This window comes from Trichosurus vulpecula, chromosome 3 (genome assembly GCF_011100635.1).
Source record: "Trichosurus vulpecula isolate mTriVul1 chromosome 3, mTriVul1.pri, whole genome shotgun sequence".
In the NCBI taxonomy this organism is placed as follows: Eukaryota; Metazoa; Chordata; class Mammalia; order Diprotodontia; family Phalangeridae; genus Trichosurus; species Trichosurus vulpecula.
Genome location: NC_050575.1, coordinates 56,035,276 through 56,051,394, shown reverse-complemented (window position 1 = coordinate 56,051,394; position 16,119 = coordinate 56,035,276). Strand labels below are relative to the sequence as shown.

At 36.3% G+C, this 16,119-nt stretch overlaps 1 protein-coding gene across 2 annotated transcripts in view; it reads left to right on the top strand.

Annotated features, from left to right (window-relative positions):
• PRELID2 (PRELI domain containing 2) overlaps positions 1 to 16,119 on the top strand; it is a 92,320-nt gene that overhangs the window by 14,279 nt on the left and 61,922 nt on the right. The window lies entirely within an intron of this gene.

The window sequence follows — 16,119 nt, the reverse complement described above, 5'->3', positions numbered from 1 at the left end:
CATATCTTCCACAGACTGAATATATTGCAGATAAATACAGCTAGATGCTATTGTCATTAATAAAACACAAAATTCATTACAAAATATTACTGAATCCATAGTAGCTTTTTACCACCATACATTTTCACAATCCATGGATATTAATAGTATAATTACTATCATGTTTGGGGTATGAGAAATTTTTTGACACTTGAAATGTCTGGGAACCACTAATCTTAGTAGTTATTAAACAATATAACTTAGCAGCTATTTTTTTCTTAGAGAAAATTAGTTTAAATCAGCTATTCCTAGCCTATGCACCACAGACCCATGGAGAAGAAGAAACCTTTGTATTTTTTTTCAGGGTGTGAGAGTTTTGCTATAATTTAAAAGGAATTTCCTTGTGGTTTGGTTAAAAGAACACTGGAGTAGACATCAAAAGGCATGGATTCTAGTCCTGCTTGCAACATGAACATCATGTGTGACCTTGACCAAATCATACTTTTCTGAGCCCTGTATTTACCATATATAAAATGAGAATAATATTTTCATGAGAGGGTTGTAGTGAGGCTCACATGTGATAATGCCAATCGAGTCTCAACAGATATTCATTAAGTACCTGCTGGTTTCTAGGCACTATAATTTATGGGATAGAGCTTTGAAAATTTTATAGCTTTGTATAAGTGCAAGGTAGCATCATTCTCTTTTCAATGTGAGGTTTCCTGTGAGGATTGTATGAAAATGTTGGCATCTAGGAGAATAGTATTTATACTTTTGGGAAGCTGATTTATTTTATTCTGATGCTGGAAGTTGCTAAAATACTAAGCAAGTTGTATTTTAAATAGTATCTTGTGCTATGGCTTCTGGTATGTTATTCCCTCACAAGTCATAATACACTACTATTTTTAAAACCTTGAGCGGCATTAACTCTCTTTACCCTTGTGTGTAACAGATCACTTACACTAAGACAGCATTTGCGTTAAAAGTTTAGGTGGTACCTTCAAAACAAACAGACTCTTAGTGGATGAATGGATGCATACTACCAAAAACAATGTATTGATTGAATCATGGTATTCATCTGGACCGGGGCTTTTTTTTTTTATGACTTTCTCTCCTCTGCCTCTCTCTTCCCTCTGTCCTTCTCCCCTCTCTCATTTCTCTCTTTAACTAAAATAATTTACAAGGAGTTTTCCAAAGTTGAGTAAATGAATTATAACTGTACAGAAGAAGCATCTCTGGTGAGCTCAAATGACTGTATTTAACGAGCTTGCCTTTTAGGAATTGGCATCAGAGAGAACTAATGAGAGAGGGATGTGCTATGAAATATCTACTTCTTAAATCTCATGTATATTAAATCTAATAAGTCACTAAAGAGGACCAAGGACCCAGAGGACCATTGTGTTGAGTTAGTTTTCTTATTTATATATCAATTAAAGGCCAGAGAAAACTTTTCCTATAGAATTGTGGTTGTTGATTTATTATTATATGGACAAAAGAAATATTGCAAATATTATACATAGTGATATATGATTTCATCCTTAAATTGCTTTGGGATTAAGTAATATACTTAATTTGGGTAGCTATAATAAAGTACAAAGGCAAAAATAATTTCTTTCCTGCAATACAGTGATCCAGAGCTTTACTCTTACTGGAAACTGGATATGCTAGAAGAAATTCTGTGAATAGTTACAGTTAAGCACATAAATGGCATTTATGAACGGTATCTTCATTTCTAGGAGAAAGTTGATTAGTACCTGGTAACATTTTCGTTTTCATTAATGTGTATGGAGAGAAGGGTTGGACTCAAGGAGGGAGAAAAAAAGGAAAAGTGAGAGAAAAAGAAAAGGAAAGAATACTTGGTTTGGCCTTATGCTAATCACTTAGTCTGTGTCTCAGGTGAGGTAATAGGTCATTGGGATGGATCTATTGGTGGAGAGAATTCTCTGCATTTATGAAACCACAGATACTTCATGTATGGACAGTCTATAAATAAGCATTTATTAAGTACCTATCATGTGCTCTCAATGTACCTGCTCCTGGGGATAGGATACAAACAAAAATGAAATCATCCTTGATTTCAAGGAACTTGAATTCTGCTTGGGAAGACAACATGCATGTGTGTGTGTGCATGCACGCATACATGCATACATATATACATATGCACACAGAGAGACAGGATAATTTTAAAACTGGGTAGACTAGGAAGGGTTTTATGCAGAAGGGATTGCACTGTCTTCCCAAGCGCGAGTGTGAGAAGAGAGGTCATTCAAACAAAGCATGCGGACAAATGCATGGTGCGAATGCATGGTGATGGAAGAGATAGTATCTTGTTAGAGAAATAGCGGGAAGCCTAGTTTGGCTGAATGATAGAATGCGGAGAGTAGAGAAATGTAAAATTAGGCTGGAACAGTAGGATGGGGCTAGGTTATTTGGTTTAAATGCCAAACAGAGGAGTTTGTATATGAACCTACAGTAGATCTAGGTTCAAATCCTACCTGTAGTAAATATTAGCTGTGTCACTCACTACAAGCCAATGATTTAACCTCTAAGTTAGAGGAATTAACAATTTATATCTGTAGTCATACTGGACTCCTCACTATCTCTCACTCTCTTTATCCAAGCTGTTGCCAAGGTCTATCAACTTCACCTTTGTAGCATCTCTTGAATACACCTCCTTTTCTCTTTTGACACTGCCATCACTCTGGTGCAGTCTCTCACCATCTCACACCTGAACTATTGCAATAAAACCTGATGGGGGAATGAGTCTGTCTCAAGTCTCTGTCCAACCTAATACATTTTCTATTCAGCCACCAAAGTGATTTTCCTAAAATGTAGGTCAGAACATGTTGCCCCTCTACTCAACAGTCTCCAGTGGCTTCCCATTACCTCCCAGAGCAAACACAAAATACTCTATTTGGCATTCAAAGCCATTCATAATCTAGCCCCTTCTTACCTTTTGAGTCTTCTTACATCTTATTCCCTGACATATACTCTTTGATCCAGTGACATTGGCCTTCTGGTTGTTCCACAAATAAGACACTCCATCTCTTGATTGAGCATTCTCTCTGGCTGTCCTCTAAGCCTGGGGTGCTCTTTCTCCTCCGCTCTGATTACTGACCTCCCTGGCTTTCTCGAAGTCCCAACCAAAATCCCACCTTCTACAGGAAGCCCTCCCTAACCCGCCTCAGTTCTAATGCCTTCCCTCTGTTAATTATTTCCTCTTTATCTTATAGATAGCTCGCTTTGTATGTATTTGTTTACATGGTGTCTTCACCATTTGATTGTAAGTTCCTTGAGGACAGGAACTGTATTTTGCCCCATTTGGTATCCCTAGTACTTAACACAGTGCTTGACATTTCATAGGTGCTTAATAAATGTTTATTGACTGATTAATTGATCTGTGGAAAATAAAAGCAGGTCAGCAAACATGACCAATACGTTGACTGAGTCTGATAGAAGATGCAATGTTTAGAAACTGGCAAACTCTACAAATAGTGTTTTATTTATTGTTTGGTTAATATCTAGACCAAAGAGAGTGATGGAGAAAATGTTAATAATGCAGATTAAACTTAAAAGTATCATGCACATTTATTTTATGTTTTTCTGGAGAACAGCTTATTAAACATTTACCAGCACACAAATGAATATGAGAAAAGGACCCTTCTGAAGAAAGGCTGGAGCTGATTAATTGTAAAGGTTTGGTCAAAATCACCCCACCCAACCCCACTTAACCTTGATAAATTCATCCAGTGAGAACATATTTTAGTTGTTCATTTGGTGTGAAGAAAGCCTGGACACCTCTCTAAGAATATTAGGAAGTCTGTTCAGATTCACTAGGTGATTTTGTCATGTCTGCTGTGGCCTCTGAAACCATTTAGCTAGTTGGAATCTGAGATTTGAGCTAGTGGGAGCCAGGAGAGAGGTCTCCTGCCAATTCCCTTAGAAAAGAATACTTTGAGGGTGGGGGTGGGAAGAGATTGCTTCAATCTCAGATCCAATTATATCTACAATTGCAGTTAATCCAAATAGATTTCCTGTTGGAACTAGGGAGGTGTCCAAGCCTTGTTTACATTTAGTGTTTGAGAAGTCTTCTTATTTGATGCATATATTTAGATTAATTGGGATGGTGTGATTTTGAACTCACCCTTACACAGATATGGACAGGAAAAAAATGTGTGATAGATGTGTCACCATTTTGAAGGCACCCAGGGATCAAGTTAGAAAATATCCTAAATATCCCAAATAGAAGATGATTCCAAAAGAAAGGAAAATATGGTATTATTATTTTTTAAAGGTAACTGAGAAGACTTTAGTAAGTACATATTTACTGTCTTACTTCCGTGAAATATTTGAGGCTAGTTATATTATGAGACTATTCATTATGAAAGTAAGAGAACAGCACAGGTAGAGTTTTACAAATGATTTTCTACACTCAGCTGCATCTTCATAGTTATGGAATTGACTAAGAGGTCTAGAGTCATAATTCCTGACCTTTTGGAGCATAAGGACCCTTCTTTAATGTTAAAAAATTTCAGAGGTCCCCATATAATAGTTATATTATTATTATCTATTGATTGAGAAAATATATGAGAAACTATGAATTCTGTGAAATTAGTTTTGATTTTATTAATCACATCTATTACAAAAATTTGCAAAAGTAGCAATAAATAATATGAGAGGTGGCAGAGTGTAATAGAGGGCTAGGCTTGGAGTCAGGAAGATCTGAGTTTTAGTCCTGGCACTGTCACGTATTAGTTGGGTGATCATGGGCAAATCAGTTAACTTCTGATGCCTCTGCCAACTCACCAAGTTATGTAGACATTACTGATCTGCATTAGTGGAGGGAGTTTGTACATTGGGAGTTCCTAGTACTAATGAATCCCAGGTGTAGACCACCTGTCTCTTGCAGTCCCAGAGCTTATACATGTACAAATATCTCAAGACATTTTGTTTGTTTATTTATTATTAGACTTCATATTTTGTTGTCAATGAATGAAATTAAAATGACAAGTGATACTTGATGTGCATATGGATTTAAGAATCCTTTGTAATCTCTTTGTACAACTCTCTCTCCCCTGCATGATAGGATACATAGCTCATAGGTTAGGAAACACTTGTGTAGATAAGTTTAGGTCCTGCCGTGGTCATTGTATACTGATTGCAACAAGTTTGAATTCTTTGTAGCAAAATATATTCTTAAAATCCCCTTTTTCCAACAAAATGTCTCCTGCACATTGTTGGGATCATAAAATATACATCTTGGATGCAAGCACAGAGATTTTCTGTGTATCATCATTGAGCAGGACATACAACAGGAAAAGCCATGCTCGTCAAAGGTGTTTTTTAGTGTCATTCAGAGTAGAGGAACTGTTCCATATAGATAGTAAGGTTTGGCACGTATTTCTATTTGTAGATGACATTGTGCTGATTTCACAAATCATCAGAATAATACAGGGCCGTCAGGTGAATCCATGACTCTTTAAATGAGATTAATCTGTCAGTCCACCCAGAAAGACCAAGTAAATGCTGAATGCTGAATGTCTGCATTATGACGTGCATTTGGACTTTCAGGAGTTTGGACAGGTATTGAAGACCGGCAGCTAGTTAGGCCAAGAATTGAATAAGAGTTGAAAACAATGAAACACTCAGTGATTCCAATTTGTCCCCTTCAACAAAAGCCAATCTTTAAAAAACACCAGCATTCTTCTGTTTATGCTTTGACTAAAAATGGTGATATATAGCTTGAACTCAGACGAACTAAAATTATGTGTGATTTACAGGATAATAGGAAGGTATATGTCACCATAAGGAAGTTGTGTCTACTACCAACTATGATTTGTATACCAGAGGTGATATGAAAGCAATAATAATAATAATAATAGCTAGCATGTATATAGCACCTCAATGTTTGCAAAGTGCATTACAAATATCATCACATTTTACCTAGACAACAGCCATGGGAGAGGTGCATTATTATTATCTCCATTTTATATATGAGGAAACTGAGGCAAACAAAAGTTAAGTGACTTGTCCAGGGTCATGGCTAGTAAATGATTGAGGCTGGATTTGAACTCAGTTCTTTCTTCTTGACTCCAAGGACAGTGCCCTATGCACTGACCATCAACTACCTATAAAAATGGAGGAACTATATAAATAGAAAAGCAAGTGAATCTGTCATACAAAGAGAGTAGGGGATAATAGATGAGTAACTAAGGTATTATAATAGGGCACACAAAATATTGAAATTACTGTGTTACTGCTCAAAATAACCTAATAATGCTATATAACTATGCTATGTATTGGCCTATTCTCAAGTTAAAGTTGCATTTTTTGGGTATATAAACAGATACTTATCCATTTATTTAAGTGGAGGAAGCTAGATGACACAGTGGATTGAACACTGGGCCTGGACTAAGGAAGATCAGAGTTCAAATTGAGCCTTAGACATGTCCTACCTGTGTGACCTTGAGCAAGTCATTTAGCCTCTACTTGCCTCAGTTTCCCAATTTGCAAAATGTGGATAATAATACCAAATACCCCCCAGGGTTGTTGTGAGCATCAAATAAGATAATATTTATTAAGCTCTTAGTACAATACCTGGCATATATTAAGTACTATATAAAACATTAGCTATGATTATTATTTCTGTAATGTTTGAAAATCATTTGTTCTTTTACATTCAACAAACATTTATTAAATGCTTGCTCTCTATAAAGCACTGTGCTAGTTGGTTTATGTGTATACACATGTGTATATATGTATGTGATACAAAAATTGTGTCTTCAAGGAGCATACAATTTAAGAAGCAAATATTCCCCAGGTAATTCTGTCTTTATTTTCATTCCTTTAACAAATCCTTTGTTGGTAAAGATGAATTTCAGCTCAGCTTTCCTCTCTAGTGCATCACAAATTCTGAGTTAAAATGTTTTCTTTTTCAGAAAACCCATATTTTTTCTTTTTTTGTTCTGTATTTAAACACCCAACAAGAGCATTTTCAACTAAACAGCAGCACACAAAAAGAGGATTGCTCATCATACTGTTACTCTCTGCCTTGTACTGACACTTCTTCAAAATGTATGTGATGAATTCCATTTGTTACTCTCAAAGCTGTACTGCCTGTCCCTCTGAGCTTCCCTATGTTCCGCTCTGTGCTTTTTCAGAAATATTGCAGTGGCCCTCTCTTAGGCATCACCATTGTTGCTGTCCTATGCACCCCAAGCAAGTGGATAAAAAACTTAGAAAAACAAAACAAATCCTGGTAAAAGTTAAACACAGTCAAACAAAATGAATATACACACTGGCCATATCCAAAAATGTATGTCTTTTTTTTGCCCCCTTAAGTTGATTAGTTCTTTATCATGAGGTGGGTAATAGGCTTCATCTTTAGTCCTCTGGAGACTGTGTTGGTTATTATGTTGAGTTCTTAAGAATTTCCAAGTCGTTTGTCTCTTAATGTTGTTTTTGTATAAACTGTTTTCTTGCTTCTTCTCACTTCATTCTGCATCACTTCATATTTCCCAGGATTATGAAATGGTCTCTGTTCTCACTGCTTATGACACAATAATATTCTTCTCTCCTCCCTTTCCTGCTAGTCTCCCTTCCCACCCCCACCCCCATTTCCTTTTTGAGTTTAACTGATTCTTTTCTACACCAAATTGAGTGTGTCTTTCCCCTCTTAAAACTTTTAACAGAACCAATCTACTCCAAGCCTTTGGTTTTTCTTATTTAATCCCCTCAATTCCCCTTGCAAAGACATGAAGAATGATGGAACATTTGCTTTTCTCTATATTAGAACGTTAGCACAATATCTTACGGTTCCTTCTAATTGCTCCAATTTGCCTATGTAGGTTTCTTTTATTTTTGTGCTTGCGTTCCAGAGTTTGTACTCAGCTCTGGTCTTTTCATCAGGAATTCTTAAAGCCCTCTGTCTTATTAAAGGTCCATTTTTTCCCCCAACAAGAATTATTGTCATGGGTGCGGGATGAGTTTCTCTTGGTGGTAACCTTGTATCTTTTGCCTTCTGGAATATTGCATTTCATACTCTGTTCTCGTTTCTAGTAGATGCTGCTAGGTCAGGTGTGATCTTGATTGTGCTTCCTTGGTATTTGAAATGCTTCTTTTTGGATGCTCACAGTAATTTTTTCTTACAGTGTCAAAGCTTTAAAAAAAATCATAATTTTTCAGGGTGTCCAATGTCCTGGGACAAATTCTCTTTCTCCTTGACTTATTTTCTAGGTCAGTTGATTTTTGATGTCAGAAACCTTATCTTCTTATATTTTTCAATCTTTTAATTTTTTTCTAAAATTTCTTACTGTCTCATAGGGTCATCATGGATTTTTCACTCTCACCCCCATATCCAAGCTGTTGCCAAGTCCTGTAAATTTTACCTTTGCAACTTCTCTCGAATATGCCTCTTTCTCCCCTCTGACACTTCCATTACTCTAGCATAAGCTCCCATCTCCTCACACCTTAACCTCTATTTACCTCAGTTTGTCATCTGTAAAATGGTAACACATTGGAGAAGGAAATGACAGTATCTTCACCAAGAAAACTCCAAATGAGGTCATGAAGAATCAGACACAAATGAAACAATGGAATAACAACAACAAACTGAAAAAAGGCCCTGGAATTAAGATGGGTTAGAGAAAGCTTCCTGTAGGTGGAATTTTAGTTGGGACTTAAAGGAAGCTGTGGGGTGGGGGGTGGGGGAAGAGGGGGGTGTCAGTAGTCAGAGCAAAGGAGGGAGAGCATTCCAGGCCAGAGTACAGCTGGAGAAGTGACAGGAGAAGAGGGATAGAGTGTCTCTTTTGTGTAAGAATCTCCAGCTTATTTTTACAGATGAGGAAACTGAGGCAAACAGGTTTGAGTTACCTCCCCAGGGTCACACAGCTAGTAAATATCTGAGGCCAGATTTGAACTCAGGAAGATGAGTCTTTCTGGTTCCAGGCTGGGGTACTCTATCCACTGTACCACCTAGCTGCCCCTTCCCTCTGTTAATTATTTCCTATTTATCTTGTATGTATAATGTTTTGAAAATATTTCTTTGCATGTTGTCTCCCCCATTAGACTGTAAGCTCATTGAGGGCAGGGACTGTCTTTTGCCTCTTTCTGCATCCCTAGTGCTTAACATAATGCCTGCTACATAACGGCTGCTTAAAAAAGCTGTTGATTGATTTCCTTTTGTTCTTGTCTAATTTTCAGGGAATTGGTTCACTAAGTTCAGTACTTTTTATTTCAAACTGTTCTTCCATTTCTGTCAGAGCTTTTATTTCATTTTTAACCTCTTGCTTCATTTTTTTCTAGGTATTTATGTATTCTTTGTGGAAAATCTCTTTTTCTTTTGAGTTTTGGTTTATAGTTATTAAGTTACTTTATGCTATGTTGGATTTTTGGGGCAGCAGATGGTACAGTGGACTGAATGCTAGGCAGGAGTCAGGAAAGCCAGAGTTCAAATCCAGCCTCAGAAACTTACTGTGATCCTGGGCAAGTCACTTAGCTTCTTTTTGCCTCAGTTTCCTCATCTGTAAAATGGGGATAATAATAGCACCTTCCAGGGTTGTTGTGAGGATCAACTTAGATGATTGTAAAGTGCCTAGTACAGTTCCTGGCACGTGGTACTATATAAATGTTAGCTATTAATATTATTATCAAGATCTTCAATATTTTTTTATCTGGTTGATGTGTTCTACTACCTACAAACATGCCTATGTCCTCTTCATCCTTAAAAAAACCTTTCCTTCATCATTCTATCTCCACCATCATCCCATATGTCTTTTGCCTTTTGGTGAGATGGCTGTTTACAATAGATTGCTTCTTACTCTCTTCTCTCACTCTTAGCTCTCAACCATTTTGTTGTCAACCTCATCATTCAACCAAAACTGTTCTCTCTAAAGTTATCAATGGTCTTTTAATTGTCAAATCTAATGATCTTTTCTTAATCCTCATTCTTTTTGCCTTTTCTTCAGCTTTTGCCACTGTCCATCACCTTTTTTTCCTTGATACTCTCTTCTCTCTAGGTTTTCAGGAAACTACTCTCTCCTGGTTTCCCTCCTGTGTATCTGACTTTTCCTCATACTATTTTGCTGGGTATTTATCCACATCATGACTGCTAACTCTGGGTGTCCCACTTCTGTCTTGGGCCCTCTTTTCTTCTCTCTCTATACTATTTTACTTGGTGATTTTGTTAGCATATATGGGTTCACTTTTCATCTCTGTGCTTCTCCTGTTCCTTTTGCCTTGAATATTCTCTTTCTTTATCTTTGCCTCTTGGCTTCCTTCAAGTCCCAGCTAAAATCCTGCCTTCTACAGGAAGTCTTTCCCAACCCCTCAATTCTAGTTGTCTTCCTTCTCTTAATTATTTCCCATTTATTCTGTATATAGTTTATTCTTTCATATTTGTTTGCTTGTTGTCTCCTGTTAGACAGTGAGCTCCTTAAAGACAAGAACCGTTTTTTGCTCTTCTTTGTATCCCCAGTGCTTAGCAAAATGCCTAGCACATAGTAGGTACTTAATAAATATTTATTGACTGACTTATTGAGATGAGAAAATTGAATCCTAGCAAGGTTAAGTGACTGGCACAATGTCACAAAGTATTAATAGTCATAATTTGGACCAAGGTCCTCTCACTCCAGAGCCATTTCCCTTTCAACTGTAACACGCTGTGTGCAGGACTATCCAGCCTGAACCACCTCATTACAATGTTAACAGCTATATCTGTATAGCTTATTATTTAAAATATCTGAAAACCACACTTGGAAGGGGCCAAACAATGAATTTTATGGTAATAGTTGACCTATTTATTTTGGGGGAAGATTCCTTGAATTCCAGTTTTTTGAATAGTTGATATTTAGTCTACATTTAGAAATACTAGATAATTACTTTCTAAAAGTTCTTAAACTTGTAATTTGAATAATATAAACTGGACCATTACTATTCTAATCATTCTTGTTTTTTTTTCTTAAAAATCAGAAAGCTCGGGAGCCATATATTGTATAGTAAGTAGGAAAAGCACTTGATTTAGAGACAGAAGATCTGTTTTATTCCTGCTTCTTTGGCTTTGTTGTTTAGTCATGTCTGACTCTGTGTGATCCCATGGACTTGTCAAATGTGTTCCCATTTTACAGATGAGAAATTGAGGCTAATAGGGATTAAGCCACTTGTCCAGAGTCACAGAACTAGTAAGTGTCTGTAACAACACTGCTGCTTGCTGCTACTGTGGCTGTGTAAGGCCAATAACACCAGCACACAGGAGGGCTACTAGCACAGGTTCTTTGATCTGTTTTTCTAAGGAAAGCAACTTTAAGGGGTTAACAATCTTACTTTAATTAAACATACATATATCATTCATTTAGTTCAGGGGAAAAAGTCAGCATTCTGAACTTCAGAACAAATACAAACAGAAATTACAGAGAAAATATAAACAGATCAACAGACAGGTTTCTGTCTGACCATAGCAATACATATTTAGTTACCAGACAGAGAAGCACCAACATCTGGGTTTTTCAAAGCCAGGGAGGCTCCTTAATGGCTACCCTAAGTCTTGTCTGGTCAAATCATATCACACTCTTCCAGTGAGAGAGCCCCAAGCAAAATGCTAACCTCAGAGTATATATACACTTCTTTAGGGTCATAGGGTGTCACAACCATGTGACTCAAACCCATGTGACCTATTCTTTCCTGTGACTTAAGCAGGTCATCAAAGATTCTTGATTCAAAGACTCTTGATTGAAACAAAGGCAAGACTCAAAGGCACTTGATTGCCTTAGTGCTGAGAAGCACTCCAAAACAAAAGACAACAAAAAGTCCCACTTTACTTGCCATTACAGTGTCTAGAGGCTGAATTTGACCTCAGATCTTCCTGACTCCAGGCCCAGTGCTCTCTATATTGCACCACTTAGCTGCCCCTTCCTCGACTTAGCAGTGGCATTTCATTGTACTTTTTTGTCACTTTTCTTATTTGTAATGTGAAAATGGGCCTAAATCATTCCTTTTTGTTCCTATGAACTTTTGGCTTTTTAAGACCTCCACTTTTTTCCTAAACCTTTTCTCAAAATAAGTTCTTTTCTGCACAAAATGGTAGCTATCAACCTAAGAAATTCATATGTTCATTAAATAAGCATTTAAGTGCTTATTATGTGCAAATTTACTGTGCTAGTAAAGCAGTGAGGAATGTACAAAGATTAAATGAAATATTATCTCTCTGTCCTTGTGGAATTCATGATGGGGATATATCTATACATATACACATATATAATAATATATGCATACACATACATACATATGATAATATATGTACACATATACATACATAAATATATAATAACTATAATAATAAAAATACAGAATAGAATATGAGAAATCAAAAGAAGTAGAAAGTGTTGTGAGGTCTAAGGAAGGAAATATCATTTTCAACTGGAATCATTAAGTAAGATTTCCTAGAGGAGATAGCATAGGTGCTAGGCCTTAAAGGATGGGATTTCTAAATATAAAGATGAAGAAAGAAAGGATGTTTCAGATAATTGTATAAGCAAAGGCTTGCAGGTAGGAAAGACTTTGCAAATGGCCAAGGGATGGTGAATAATACAGTTTAGTTAAACTTCAGCTAATGGGGAAGAGTATAATGTGAGGCAAGACTGGAAAGTTGGAGAAGTACCAGGTTGTGCATGTCTTTGACTAATTAATTTTGGACTTCACTGGGTGGTAATAGGTGGCCATGGGAGGTTCTATTTATTTATTTTTAATTTTCAACATTCACTCTTGTAAGATTTTTGAAATCTGTATTATTCCACTCCCTTCTCTCCCTCTTCCCAAGGTGGCATACAACCTGATATAGGCTGTACATGTACAATCATGTTAAATACATTTCCACATTAGTTGTGTTGGGAAAGAAGAATCAGAACAAAAGGGAAAAAAATGAGAAAGAAAAAACAGAAACAAAAAAGAGAAAATAGTATGCTTTCATCTGCATTCAGACTCCATAGTTCTTTCTCTGGATGTGGATAGCATTTTCCATTATGAGTCTTTCAGAATTGTCTTGGATCATTGCATTGCTGAGAAGAGCTAAGTCTATCAAGGCTGGTCATTGCAAAGTTGCTGTTATTGTGTTCAATGTTCTCCTGTTTCTGTTCATTTCACTCAGCATCAATTCATGTAAGTCTTTCCAGGTTTTTCTGAAATCAGAGAAGGATTTTTGACAGAGGAATGAATGACCAGATGCAAAGTGTTGCAAAGTTGGTGTCCTTGTCAGGAGTAGAATATAGTGAGGAGAGACTGTAGGCAGGTTTTCCATGTATGTTTTTTATTTCTGTTTTTGTATCCCTATTGTTGAATATAGTCTTTCAAAAGTTTGTATAATCTGATAGAAAGCAATCAACATTTATCATGAGCTTACTATGTATAAAGAACCATGACATTATATATTTCTTTCTAAATTTGTTATATTTTCTATTCATACATATACAATATAATTTGTTGGCCCTTCATTCTTCTTTACTCTAAATAAGTAGTAATATCAACTCCATAATTTGTTACATTATAGCATTTGTAGAAAAAAAGATTTTCTACTTGCAATATCTTGTTGCATGTGGTACCCTCTGCATTCTTACATATATACATATACAGTATACTTTCATACATCAACATACATGTTTCTTGAATCTGACAAAGTGACATAGTGATCATGTTCATTATTTTTTGCTTAAATTCTACTTAAACAAACAAAAAACAACCTTTGAGTACTAAGAACCCTAATTCAATAGGAAGCCATATCAATCTAGGTGACTACTAAATTATTGATCCTTGGTAGATGTTAGGTAATAGAATTTCTTTGTAAAGTGGTCACATATATTTATACCTAGACATATACACACCATCCCCATGTGTTTTGTTATCAGCTGTCAGATAAATTTCCTTTAATCTAGATAATGTTCAAATATTCAAGTTGCCACAAGATGGCAACAGATCATTTCATGCAATTTTGGGAGTAGACTTAATGCAATAATTTCTAGATCTTAAAAATACTGTAGAATGAAAGACAGATTGTTTTATTTAGCCATTGGTGAATGCATTAAAATAAACCTGAATAATTTTATTTTTTACTTTATTGTGTGGAAAATTGTTTCGTTTCCAATTAATATGGTTGGCTTTTTGAAAATATTTATGTAGCAAAATGACTTGAATCTCTGCCAATGATTGGACTAGGGCATGTGCTTCACAGTGTTGTGTGTTAATGAAATTCTGATTTTAATTTTGTTATATCAAAGCATCATGTTATGCATGAGACCTGAGTGTATAATGAAATGTAATTTCATGATTTCCTCTGGTTCTTAAATTAATCTGAAGTTTTAGTAAGTACCAACCAAATACAGTCAAATGTTTGGGTTGCTCTTCTGTGCTAGAATTTCACTGATGGGTAATCCAGAGAAATGATCAGAATTTGAAAGGGGCTTCAGATAATAATTTTATTGCCATGCTTCTTGAGTGATAGATTACCTTTCTTGCTTCTCTCGCTGCTTTGTAGTCTAATAATCCTTTTTATTTTTTAAACAATGTGTCTATAATATCCACTTGGCATATGTATGCTAACATCACAAATTTTAATGGAAATTCTACAGACCATAGTGCATTAATTATCCCTGTTTATCTTCTTATAACAATTTATTTTTTCTTTCCTCCCACATTTTCTTCAGAGCAATTGAAGAGATTTCAGAATGGTTCATCTAAAATAATTGTCCTTCTCAGTGTGGGATGATACAACCAAACCTTTTTCATTGTGTCAGAGAATGTTGGCCTTCTGAATAGCATTGCATAGTGTAGACTGTTAGATTTTATAGAGTTTTAGAATATGGATGGGATCTTAGAAAGTAGAACCTAGAATTTTAGACCTGGAAGAGATCTAATGACATAGAATGACAAAGCTGGAAATGATCTTAGTGATCAAGGTAGTTTAGGTCACTCAATTTACAAATGAAGAAACTGAGGCCCAGAGAGGGAAGTGGCTGTTGTCCTTTGTGTCTAGAAGGTATACCCTCCTTACCTTGGTCTCAGAGGCTCTTTCTTCCTTTAAGATGTCATTCAAGTACCATCTTCTAGCGGGGAAAGGAAAGAAAAGAGAAGGGAAGGGAATAATCTTGTATATAGTGACTACTATGTGTCAGGCATTTGTGCTAAGCACTTTTTACAAATATTATCTCATTTGGCATCTTCTACATAAAACCTTTCCTGATTCCTCAACTGGTAGTGCTCTCTCTCTCCCAAAATGCCTTATATTAGCTACTCCATATATGTTTGTGTTTATTTGCTTTATATTTATGCTGTATATATTTTTATATGTGCTTCTTAATTTCCTCATTAGGATGTAGGCTCCTTATGGATCAGAATTGTTTTATTCTTTGTGCTTATGTTGCTAGTCCCTTAGCACAGTGCCTGGCACATTGTAGGCCCTTAACAACAATTGTTGATTGGTTGCTCAAAGTCATGCAACTTTGGGTTAGACGATGAGCAAATAAATGCAGAGTGATTAAATGGCTTGTCCTGGAGCACATCGGTTGTACATATCAGAACAGGGCTCAAACTTAGATCTTCTCTAATACTATTTAAAAAAAAGTTACAAAATAGATTACCATGCTTTATGAGCAACAAGCTTTGAACACACAATATATCAATAGGCGAAAGGGTAGGAGTGGGATGTGAGAGCATAGTTCCTCTGGTCCTTTTTAATTTGTCAAGAAACGACCTTCCGAGATGGGAGTATGGTGGGGCTAACCAAAGTGAGACTGGGATCAGTGATTTTTTCCTAGGATTGGTTCCCTAGGCAGGGCCCATTCTTTACTTTGTACAGGCACTTGGGACCCAGGTTACCCCATGTGTCCTATCCACAGTAGGGCAAAAGAAAATATTACTAAGCTTGGCCAAGAGGGGTGAGCAGAGCTGCTGATGGAGATTGAGATAGCTGCCATGAAGGACTGGACAAGGAAGACAGCTGATCTGAAAGGCAGCATCATGTAGTAGATAGAATGCTGGACTTGGAATTAGAAAGACCTGGATTTGAATCTTTCCTTAGACACTTATTAGTTGTGTCATCATTAGAAATTCACTTAATCTTTCTGTACTTCCTTTCTCTCATCTGGAAAATGAGGTGGT